The 11,936-nt window shown below is 42.6% G+C and overlaps 1 long non-coding RNA gene across 2 annotated transcripts in view; it reads right to left on the reverse strand.

Annotated features, from left to right (window-relative positions):
* The window catches only part of LOC134444959 (uncharacterized), a 32,022-nt gene extending 23,158 nt beyond the window's left edge, over window positions 1–8,864 (reverse strand). The window contains exons 1-2 of one of the 2 annotated variants that reach the window (XR_010034145.1): window positions 8,639–8,864; window positions 3,242–3,316 (exon numbers count right to left, since the gene is read on the reverse strand). This is a non-coding gene — a long non-coding RNA (uncharacterized LOC134444959). Of the gene's footprint in view, window positions 1–3,241; window positions 3,317–3,491; window positions 3,544–5,969; window positions 6,045–8,638 lie in introns of those variants that run through there. The other variant, XR_010034144.1, reaches the window with a different exon arrangement.
* Window positions 8,865–11,936: the final 3,072 nt, after the last annotated feature.

An 11,936-nucleotide genomic window follows, 5' to 3' on the forward strand; every position in this document is an offset into this window, starting at 1 on the left:
GGGATTTTTCCCCACTGAATAAATGCACTTGTATTGAAGGTTGGATTTTTCTCTTTTTTTTCCATTAAGGTCCCATATTATTTAGAAAAAAAATAAAATAATTGGAAGCTAAAAAACACATCTCAACCAGGGGTGCCAATAATTATGGAGGGCACTGTATGTGGTGGCGGTGGCTTCCCCTCTCTCGTGCTTCATACATTCATTGTTCTGGTGTCTCCTTCTATTTCCTTCTCTTGCATTGTCACTTATTTCACCCATTATTCATTGTTATTGTTACACGCTGATCGCATAATTTATTCCGTGGTCTCCACATATGTGGTGGCGGTGGCTTCCTCTCTCTCTTCTCTCCTCTCTCGTCATATATTCCTTGTCTAGTGTCTCCCTTCAATTCCTTCTCATGCGTTGTCAATTATTTCATTGTTATTTATGTCTGTAATTCTGCCTGTCGCTGTTGTTATTGTCGTTGTTTTCGTTGTTGTTGTCGTTGTTTATTACTATTTTCCTACTATTACTATTCCTACTATTACTATTTATTACTATTTGCCCAGCTCAGTCGGTGGCCCGACTTCAATTTCAGCTGGTTGCCCAGCTCAGCCGGTGGCCCGGCTTCGGTTTTCTCAGCTGGTTGCCCAGCTCAGTCGGTGGCCCGACTTCAATTTCAGCTGGTTGCCCAGCTCAGCCGGTGGCCCGGCTTCGGTTTCTCAGCTGGTTGCCCAGCTCAGTCGGTGGCCCGACTTCAATGCTCAGCCGGTGGCCCGGCTTCGTTTTTTTCAGCTGGTTGCCCAGCTCAGTCGGTGGCCCGACTTCAATTCTCAGCTGGTTGCCCAGCCCAGCCGGTAGCCCGGCTCGCTCAGAGTTCAGAACTCGTCTGTACACCCGTCGCCTTTCATTTGTCATTCCCCGTTGATATAACTGTCCTTTGTTTTGTTTTTGCTCGATTATTCAGGTCCAGCTTTTCATCTGCAGTCCCGGGTGAGTATCTTGCAGGTCCAGCGTTTTATCTGCAGTCCTGGGTGAGTATTCCCCAAACACTCACTCCCCCCCCACCCCGCACCTTCCTTCGCTATTCGTACACATTCACCTACTTTGGGGGTGGGCTCTCGCCCCCTGCCTTTCCATGGCAGGATATGAGCACACTCTCCATAACGTTAATACTTCAACTGTTAAATACTATTATCAAATTGCAGTATCCATAACCCATTGGGCCCTTTCCGGGTGCCCCTAGCAAGCACGTTATCTCGGCACCACCCTGCATATTTCAGTTGTGATCTTCCCTACGGGATCCGGTGAGTGACCATAATTCATACACACTCTTTGGGGTAGGCTTCGCCCCTGCCTCATCATCGGCAGGATATGAGCCCCCCCGTTTTACAAACTATATTCTGCAGGTCGGGGACCTGCGCCAAAGAGAAATGTTGCCTCCCTGTGTATCAATAAATACATTTCATTTCATTTTTGTCTATTGAGTCTTCTATGGTAGAAATGTAAGCTGTGGCGTGAAGTCCTGGTAGGAAGACGAGACAGTACCTCACTTTCATCTTATTTGTCAATCGAGTCTTCTATGGTAGAAATGTATGCCTGTGGCGTTAAGTTCTGCTAGGAAGACGAGACAGTAACTCACACTCATCACTGCCCTTAATTATCCAATCATAGCTCCCGGTTGGGGAATCCCGCCACGTCACTCGCTTATCCTCAGCTTTCAGCCAATAGAATGTCTACTCCTTGGTTTTAAAAGTTTTTGTCTGTTTCCGCTCTTTGCTACTCAGCGTAAGCAGACGCCGACGCCCCACCTCCATCCCCTTCAACCTCCATTTCCTGGACCCAGTCTCCTTCAACCTCTGTCTCCTTGGACCCCATCTCCTTCAACCTCCATCTCCTTGGACCCCGTCTCCTTCAACCCAGTCTCCCCGGACCGCATCTCCTGCGACCTTCGTCTCTTTGGATCCCATCTCTTTCAACCCACATCTCCCGATGTCCTGTTTCCCTGGTCCGCTTCAACCTCCTTCAGCCTTATCCCCATGAGCCATCGTCACCAGTTGGTCCCTGTCCTGTAATGGGGGTAGGCTTCGCCCCTGCCTCATCATCGGCAGGATATGAGCCCCCCGTTTTACAAACTATAACTGCAGGTCGGGGACCTGCGCCAAAGAGAAATGTTGCCTCCCTGTGTATCAATAAATACATTTCATTTCATTTTTGTCTACTGAGTCTTCTATGGTAGAAATGTAAGCTGTGGCGTAAAGTCCTGGTAGGAAGACGAGACAGTACCTCACTTTCATCTTATTTGTCAATCGAGTCTTCTATGGTAGAAGTGGGACTGACACGGTATGGGGATGGATGGATGCTGTCAACATTGGCAATCTGAAATACACCTAAAAGAAGCATGCATGTCAACATGCACTGTGACTACTGAAGCAGATCATGATATTCTCCATAGGATTGCATTCAAATCTCACACCAATCTATTTAAGCCAGATACAGACTCAAAATGTAAAAGTTCAATGCAAAGAAAGGTTGAAACGCACACTGATGACCTCCCTTTTCATCCCTTTTCATTTCGTTTCATTTCGAGACGATTCGAGCAAACACAGCCCCTTCTCTACCAGATTTTCATCTGGGGTGTACTCACTTTTGTGGGTGTATTTTGTTTTTTCCTGAGTGAACAAGAAATATAAGCGATTAAATGTGTTGTTAAAAGGTCACTAATCATTGTGTCAAAGTGAAATTTCTGTAATGCTTTCCTATGAAAAGATATACTCAAAATCTGCAAAAACTGTGAGGGGTGTATTCACTTTCGTGATATANTGTACCGGTTAACATCCCTACGTAGTATACAGGGGAGGAAAGACTGAAAACCTAGCATGACTCTCTTGAGTTATGAGTTTTACACAAATATCTCTTTGTTTTTTCCCAGGACCAGAGTTGCAAGTTGGAGCATTGTTCCTTCACCAGTTATGAACATGAAAATGTGATTCTTTTGAAAGACCACTTACTTAATGATTATATTAAAATGGGATGTTGTTCTGCTTCATTGTTGTAAGGAATTCCCCAAAAAGGTATTGCTGTGTGACATTCAAAGCTATTGCACAACCAGCACTTATGTAAATGAAAGCTATTAAAAAATATATATATTCTTTTTTTAAGATATTTGATAAGCCCATTGCTCATTTTCTATCATATGTACATTATATAGTTTTCATCAGGCTATATTATGATAAATAAATGAATAGTCATGTGATCTCACCTCTCCTCAGGAGGAGGATCCGTCTCTCTGATATCTGGTTCATCCATGGACTCTTCATGCACACACAGCTGGACACTGAGGGAGGAAGAAATCACACAAAGTCCCAAATGTCACACTGTTGATAAAAACAGAAAGCTCTTGATAAATCACAGAGGCCAAAGATGCCCCATGCACCCACCCAAGAGAGTTTTTCATTGAGCTACTTTTTATGGAGGCTATGATAAATAAATGAATAGTCATGTGATCTCACCTCTCCTCAGGAGGAGGATCCGTCTCTCTGATCTCTGGTTCATCCATGGACACTGAGGGAGGAAGAAATCACACATTTAGTCACAATGTCACACTATTATTACTTTTTATTATATGGTTGTGACGTCATCGGTCGAATGCTCCATTCATTTCAACGGGGCTCCCCAACGTTCGCACGTCTGTTATTTTTCGATAACGGACGGGTTGGTCTATAACAGACCGCTGTCGATGGCAACAAGACTTTTCACTGCTAAAGCGACTTTTCAACAAGACTCTAATCAGCTGCTGTGATAGACAACACCTGTTGTCCTGGCTACCTAGGTGTTGCCTAGCGGTGTTCCACAACGGCACTGTTTTGTTTTGCGCAGCAACAATCTTAACATTAAATAGGCCTAAAGAAATGTCCCCGCCATGTGTGAATCATTTAAGTATATCCATATAATAAGCGGGTTAACTTTCGGCGAGTCGGTCGCTTTGTGGAATAGCAGCACTTCAGAGAGAACAAGACTAAAGATTCTCTCTGTCGTGCTGCTATTCCACGGTAGCGACCTTCTCGCCAAACATTAACCCTTACGTAATATTGATAATAATGTCAATATATCACAGAGCTTCTGAAAATCTATTTATGTGAATGTCTGTGATGCATAGTGTAGTGGTAGCCTATTTGTAAAGGGTGAATAAAATGCAGTTCATATCATGGATTTTATTATTTCGTTATGCGAAAACCAGGACACCAGGATATGGGGGGGGGGGGGGGGGGGGGGGGGTGGGGGGGGGGGGGGGGGGGGGGGGGGGGGGGGGGGGGGTGGTGGTGGTGGTGGGGGTGTTATGATTTACCGATCCTCTTTTCTATTTTATGTTACTGTATACAGTGATGGGCAACCTGAACTAATTCATTAGTTTGCAATCCAGTGCCACATATTAATGGCCTGTTTTTTTGGTGGTTCTACAGATTTTTAGGCAACTGGCACTGGACTATAACTAATGAAGTTGCCCATCACAAAAATGCGACATTGAGATATGTTGAATTTACTGCATTTGTTGAATTTAGGCCCACTGTATGAATTTCCCCAGTGTGGGATAATAAAGGGCCTATTTACTTACTTACAGTAGGCTATGTGTTCATGGAGTTCATCTTGATGTCAATGTGTCATGGCTGCATTGACTTGGAATAACACATGCAATAGGCTACTGTGCTGGAGTTTACATAGACCTACATTCATATCATTACCTTTCATCTTCTTCAGCCTTTTTAATCTAAGCTTACCATATTGTTATTCTCACAAACTTGTTCGTTTCATCTAAGTTTAACCTAGTAGTTGATTTCTCTTTGGTTATTTCATTTATCTGGTAAATATCTGAATTCAGCACAATGTAGTACAAATGTACTAGGCCGGGGTACGCGAGCACACCTCAGGGGGTAGCCTACTTAGAAAAAAGTAATAATATGAAATGTATGACGTGTAGTCACATTGGGATATAGGAACAAATATAGAGCATGAGTGAAGGGGTACTCATCATATGACAAAATTGCCAAGGGACAAAAAAGGTTGGGAGACATTGGCCTAATCTAATGTGTTGGAGTTTACATAAATTCTGTCATAGGCTACGTACCTTATCAATGCAAAGTAGTGTACATACTGTGCTGTATGTAAATGCAGAATAGGCTACTGCGCTTTATAGGCTATTCAGAATAGTCTACTCTGCTGGAGTTGACATACATTCTGTCATAGCCTACCTTTCATCTCCGTAGGCTACCTGTTGTTACTCTCACAAACTTGTTGGTTTTCATCTAAGTTTAACCTAGTGGTTGATTCTCTTTGGTTATTTCATTTATCTAGTAGGCCTAAATATCTGAATTCTGCACAATGCAATGTATGGACTTATCTAATGTCATTGAATGGGACATGGCTGCATTGACGTGGAATAACCTAATGTCCTGGAGTTAACATATTCTGTCATAGGCTACGTACCTTTCATCAATGCAGAGTAGTATTTGTCCCATTTCCCCAGTCCAGTGCAATGTATTGTATAATGTCCCTATAATGTCCCTAGTAACTCGCCGATGATGGACATTTGCGTTTTTCAGCATGTTGTTGACACAAGTGCTCGAATGGTTTTCTGTCAACTAGCTCATTCGTTGGAGAGAGAGAGAGAGAGAGAGAGAGAGAGAGAGAGAGAGAGAGAGAGAGAGAGAGAGAGAGAGAGAGAGAGAGTATTCCCACTATTGACCGTAACAACCCGATCAGATTCATTGTGCACTAACTCTGCAAAGTGCCACATTTCCGCTGCGTGTGTGAACACTACACCAAAGAAGGTGGATCTAACTAGGCCTACCATAGCCTCCTCTTTCAGTTTACTCAGCTTATTTTCAGGGCTATAGTTCCTATTTCACTATATTCATTTTCAGAGCTGAGCGCGCTGATTACTTTCTTACATCAATGTCAGTTATCGTGTAGCATTTAACTTCATTACTCACCAAGAGTTTCGAGTCTTGCCTATTCAGACTTCAGATCCCCACAGGTGTCAAATACACTTCATAGACGCGTCATTAACTTGGACACTGAAGACCGCAATAATCCTTTTGCGACATTGAGATATGTTGAATTTACTGCATTTGTTGAATTTAGGCCCACTGTATGAATTTCCCCAGTGTGGGATAATAAAGGGCCTATTTACTTACTTACAGTATGTGTTCATGGAGTTCATCTTGATGTGCCATGGCTGCATTGATTTGGAATAACACATGCAATAGGCTACTGTGCTGGAGTTTACATAGACATACATTCATATCATTACCTTTCATCTTCTTCAGCCTTTCTAATCTACCATATTGTTAATCTCACAAACTTGTTTGTTTCATCTAAGTTTAACCTAGTAGTTTATTTCTCTTTGGTTATTTCATTTATCTGGTAAATATCTGAATTCAGCACAATGCAATGTATGGACCTAATGTGATTGAATGGGACATGGCCGCATTGACGTGAGCCTAACCCGGTGTTTCCCAACCAGGGGTACGTGTAGGCCTACCACTAGGCCGGGGTACGCGAGCACACCTCAGGGGGTAGCCTACTTAGAAAAAAGTAATAATATGAAATGTATGACGTGTAGTCACATTGGGATATAGGAACAAATATAGAGCATGAGTGAAGGGGTACTCATCATATGACAAAATTGCCAAGGGACAAAAAAGGTTGGGAGACATGGCCTAATCTAATGTGTTGGAGTTTACATAAATTCTGTCATAGGCTACGTACCTTATCAATGCAAAGTAGTGTACTGTGCTGTATGTAAATGCAGAATAGGCTACTGTGCTGTATGTAAATATAGGCTATTCAAAATAGTCTACTGTGCTGGAGTTGACATACATTCTGTCATAGCCTATGTGACGGACGTCATCTTGCACCTGTTCACCCCCCTCGGGGATCGAACGTGCGACCTCGTCAACTACAATGGTTCGGCAATGGGAGGCACAGTACGATACCGCTGGGCCAAGAGGCTAGTCTCTCGGCCCAACGGCACGAGACTGTATGAGGCTATCGGAGGGAGGTTTTACCAACGTTCCACGCCAACTCTGTGCTAGTTAGCCTCCGTTACACCTACCTTTCATCTTCTTCCGTACCTGTTGCTACTCTCACAAACTTGTTCGTTTTCATCTAAGTTTAACCTAGTGGTTGATTTCTCTTTGGTTATTTCATTTATCTAGTAGGCCTAAATATCTGAATTCTGCACAATGCAATGTATGGCGCTAAACCCTGTGATGTCATTGAATGGGACACATAGAGGTAGAAAATAACACTAGAGAGGACACAGCAATTTGCGACAGCACTGAGAAATGTCTGCTGGAGCTTCCCAACTTCCGTAGGTAGTGTAGGTACTTTCAGGGAATGCAAGTCAATGGAGAACATGCCCGCCCACCCCTGTCAAGAAATTAACTAAAACTGTGGAAATATAAAGTAACACTTTCATCAAAGACCAGATTTGAAATGTCAGGCTAAATATCTACTTAAATCATATGAGTCGATAAAATACATTTAAAAATCAAATAATATCTTTTATGAACATAGTTAGCAACACACTTCAACTATTGTCCTTGTATAGTGTGTTGATGGACATTTTCACATAATTAAGCCATTTTTGACAGAGGTGAGCCTCGTTCTCTGTTAATTTCCATTTCTCTGATCTACCTACAGATAATGGCCGCTACAGATTGCCGTAAAAAGGGGGGCGGGGTCCTCTCTAGTGTTATTTTCTACCTCTATGATGGGACATGACTGCATTGACGTGGAATAACCTAATGTGCTGGAGTTTACATATATTCTGTCATAGGCTACGTACCTTTCATCAATGCAAAGTAGTATTTGTCCCATTTCCCCAGTCCAGTGCAATTTATAATGTCCCTATAATGTCCCTAGTAACTCGCCGATGATGGACGTTTGCGTTTCAGCATGTTGTTGACACAAGGAGTGCGTCCCAATATGTGTCCTTGCCTCCTCCACTTGTGCTTGTCTCCTCGTCCCGCCTCCTGGCCCCTCCTCCGTGGAGAAAACGATAAAGTTTCCCAGCTGTCAGCCTCGCCACAACAACTTTTGAGGGACTGTTTTTCATTCACCATCCCAATTGCAAATGAGAAAAAGACTTTACAATTGAGCTTTTGCAAGATATTGAAATCTAATGCTGTTGTCAGTGATGTCATCATGACGAGAAGCAAGTGGAGGAGGCAAGGTCACATATTGGGATGCACCCAAGTGCTCGAATGGTTTTCTGTCAACTAGCTCATTCGTTGGAGAGAGAGAGAGAGAGAGAGAGAGAGAGAGAGAGAGAGAGAGAGAGAGAGAGAGAGACTGTATTCCCACTATTGACCGTAACAACGACAGACAGGTCTGTGGTAACAACCCGATCAGATTCATTGTGCACTAACTCTGCAAAGTGCCACATTTCCGCTGCGTGTGTGAACACTACACCAAAGAAGGTGGATCTAACTAGGCCTACCATAGCCTCCTCTTTCAGTTTACTCAGCTTATTTTCAGGGCTACTTCCCATTTCGGCTTATTCATTTTCAGAGCTAAGCGCGCTGATTGCTTTCTTATATCAATGTCAGTTATCATGTCGCATTTAACTTCTTTACCCAAGAGTTTGGAGTCTTACCTTTTCAGACTTCAGACCCCCACAGTGTCAGATACACTTCGAGACGCGTCATTAACTTGGATACTCAGGACCGCAATAATCCTTTTTCTGCAAGAAAAGCCGCTTTTGCAATGCGAGAGAAAGTTGGCTGTGCAAAGTGAAAGTCTACATCGTGGTTTTCTATGAATTTTAAGCTTCACGAGCTCAACTTAAAAACATCTGTTAGCGCGGACCTCTTAGTTCCGCGTTCGGCTCCAGATGTTTCGCTTTCCTTCTTCCAGCCAGTAGGAGATGTGTTTCTGTGTGGCATCATGGGTAATGTAGTATTGATGTGTGGCATCACGGGTAATGTAGTAAGAGCCTACGTGAACTCAGAAACAGCTGGCAGCAATTGAATAACAGGCTTCTGCGTATAATAGAATTATAGGCTGATACAGGCTAGACTCTAACAATGGCAGAGGCTACAGACAGCTGGGGCAATACAGTATTTCTGGTTATATAGGCCTACAGTAGCAGCAAATGCCCTTTCTGTCTCTGAAACACCATCAAAATGATTCAACCCCTTACTCACACACATCCTTAGTAGCCTACTCACTACAACATCCTAATTGGCAGTACACTACACTACACTAATGCCTGATCTGCCCTAGCCCCTAGCCCTAGTTTTAAAAAGTAATACTTGTATTTGTATGAGAACATTTTGACCAAAGTAGACCTAGGCCTACTTCAGGCCTACTTAATTAGACTGGAACCTGTCCATGAGTAGCCTACTGAGTAAAAAAAAGACTGAGAGACTGCCATGCAAAATAATGCCACAACTTGCAAGAAATGAAAGATTATGCAGGATGGCACACAGCAGTCAATAGGCCTGTTGTACAGCAGTAGTCACGCGGTACGTAATGCTCTCCAGGATGCAGCAGGGAAAATAAACATTTAATCATGAATGTTCATTTTGTATTTCTCCTCGTCTATTTTGATAGTAGGCACACAGCCTATGTATTGACAGTCCATGTTGCCTCATAGAAGGCTTTTAGATTTGTGCGGCTCCAGATATGCTATGTGTGTGTGTGTGTGTGTGTGTGTGTGTGTGTGTGTGTGTGTGTGTGTGTGTGTGTGTGTGTGTGTGTGTGTGTGTGTGTGTGTGTGTGTGTGTGTGTGTGTGTGTGTGTGTGTGTGTGTGTGTGTTTGTTGGGCAAATATGGCTCTTTGAACATTTTGGGTTGACGACCCCTGGGGCCTATGCGAAGCAGTTTCAGGATAAGTTAAGTGTAAGTTCAGAGATAAATCATCTAATACTCTACATTTAATCTGGGGTCTACTCACCTTTGTGGGCACATGTTCAAACAATAATGGCTGTATTTTGATTTTTTTTGCGAGTGAACAAATTTAAGCGGTTATATATGTTGCTAGCAGGTCACTAATCATTGTGTCAAAGTGAGATTTGTTTAATGTGTCCTATGAAAAGATATACTTACAAATCTGCAAAAATGTGAGGGGTGTGCTCACTTATGCAACATACTGTATCTCTTCCCTGTACTTTTTGCACATCTAATGGTTTTGAAACAATGCATCAAGTTAAAGGTGTAGCCTACTGGTGGCCAGAGTAGGTATTGCAACAAGCTGCTCATTGAAACTGTGCTGCCTATTGCCAAATTGGATCATTTCATAAATATTTACTAAATATTAAAGTAATATTTATTAGGATGACCAAAGTACAGTACGGTTTGCAGCTAAGAATGTCTATTGGAAATTCAAAATGGCGGACATGGAGAAGATCCCCCCTTTTCATGTATGAAAAGTGCAATTTTCCCAGTCATAATGAATACTTAGAATTTGATGGTGGTGGTAAGTATTCATGAAAAAGGTAACATTAGTGAATGGGCAGTATGAATTCTGGATGGAAACTGCTAAGAAATATTACACAGTGCACCTAGAAGTTTTCATGATGTGATTGATGTTGGTTGTGGCAGTTATACAGTTGTGCTCAAAATAATAGCAGTGTCTTTACAAAGGTGAGTAAATGTCAACATTCTTCAAGTAGACTGTACTTTCAAGAGAGGACATGCATTGGGACCCTGCACATTCAATTTCAAAGCAAGAAAATTGGGGAAAGTACTAATATTTCACAGAAAGTGAAGAGATGTCTTGTTCATGAAAATAGCAGTGTTGACGTCTATCTTTGGAAACTCAAAAATGTGCGGTACAAACTAACACATTCTTGAAAATTCAACTTTGCTGAACGTCCTGATGCTCTATTTTGTTTCAAAACAAAAGATTCTTCTGTAGTAGCTAATTATCCATTCTTTTACTATAATCTTCATCACAGGAAGCAATGTAATGAACAACAATGATAAATAAATAATTTATTACAATTTACAGCCAACATTTCTGTTTTTGTTCATACACATACACTTTGTAGAGCAGAATATGCTTGTCCTTATTTGTATTCACAGAACTTGTAACAGAGAAAACATCTATCCATGATTCTACATAAATATTCAAATATATCATTCATATTATAGCATCCTCCACTAATGTTTTTTTTCTTTTCTTCATCTGACACAGATTTGCAGGATGCAGGACTCAAATCTAGAACAGTTATAACCCTTTGCTGCATACATAGTACATAACATAATGAGTCGAAACGCGTAGGCATGTAGACAGTAATCAATAAAGGCTTTTTAACTTTAGTAAGGAGTGCCTCAAATAGTGTTTTTTTTTTACTTTTCATAGTACATAACACTTTTTTTATCCCAAGTGACTTTATTTTTTAAGTACAGGGCATTGGTTCCAGGCCCTGGACCAATGTGGCTTTACGTGTCTCACGTCAGCTATGGAGAGCGGTAAGGAGTGGAAAGGTCTGGTGGGATTTGAACCGGCAACCCTCTGATCCAAAGCCCATCTCCTTAACCACTAGTTCATGGCTGCCCCCACAGCACCAGAGAGATGTTCACCTGCTGTGCTGTGTACATTACAGATGTTGTACCTTACGGTCGACATTATGGTCTGTCCATCTCTTCCCTCTCCCTCTCCCTCTCTCTGTCTATCTCTCTCTCTCTCCCTCTCCCTCTCCCTCTCCCTCTCTCTCTCCCTCTCCCTCTCCCTCTCCCTCTACCTCTCCCTCTCTCTCTCTCTCTTTCCCTCTCCCTCTCCCTCTCCCTCTCCCTCTCCCTGCTCTCTCCCTCTCTCTCTCTCTCCCTCTCCCTCTCCCTCTCTCTCTCTCTCTCTCCCTCTCCTCTCTCCCTCCCTCTCTCTTTCTCCCTCTTCTTAGCTGCCTGCCCCTCTCCCTCTCCCTCTCTCTCCTCTCTCTCTCCCCCTC

The sequence above is a fragment of the Engraulis encrasicolus genome, unplaced genomic scaffold (genome assembly GCF_034702125.1).
Source record: "Engraulis encrasicolus isolate BLACKSEA-1 unplaced genomic scaffold, IST_EnEncr_1.0 scaffold_88_np1212, whole genome shotgun sequence".
Classification (NCBI taxonomy): Eukaryota; Metazoa; Chordata; class Actinopteri; order Clupeiformes; family Engraulidae; genus Engraulis; species Engraulis encrasicolus.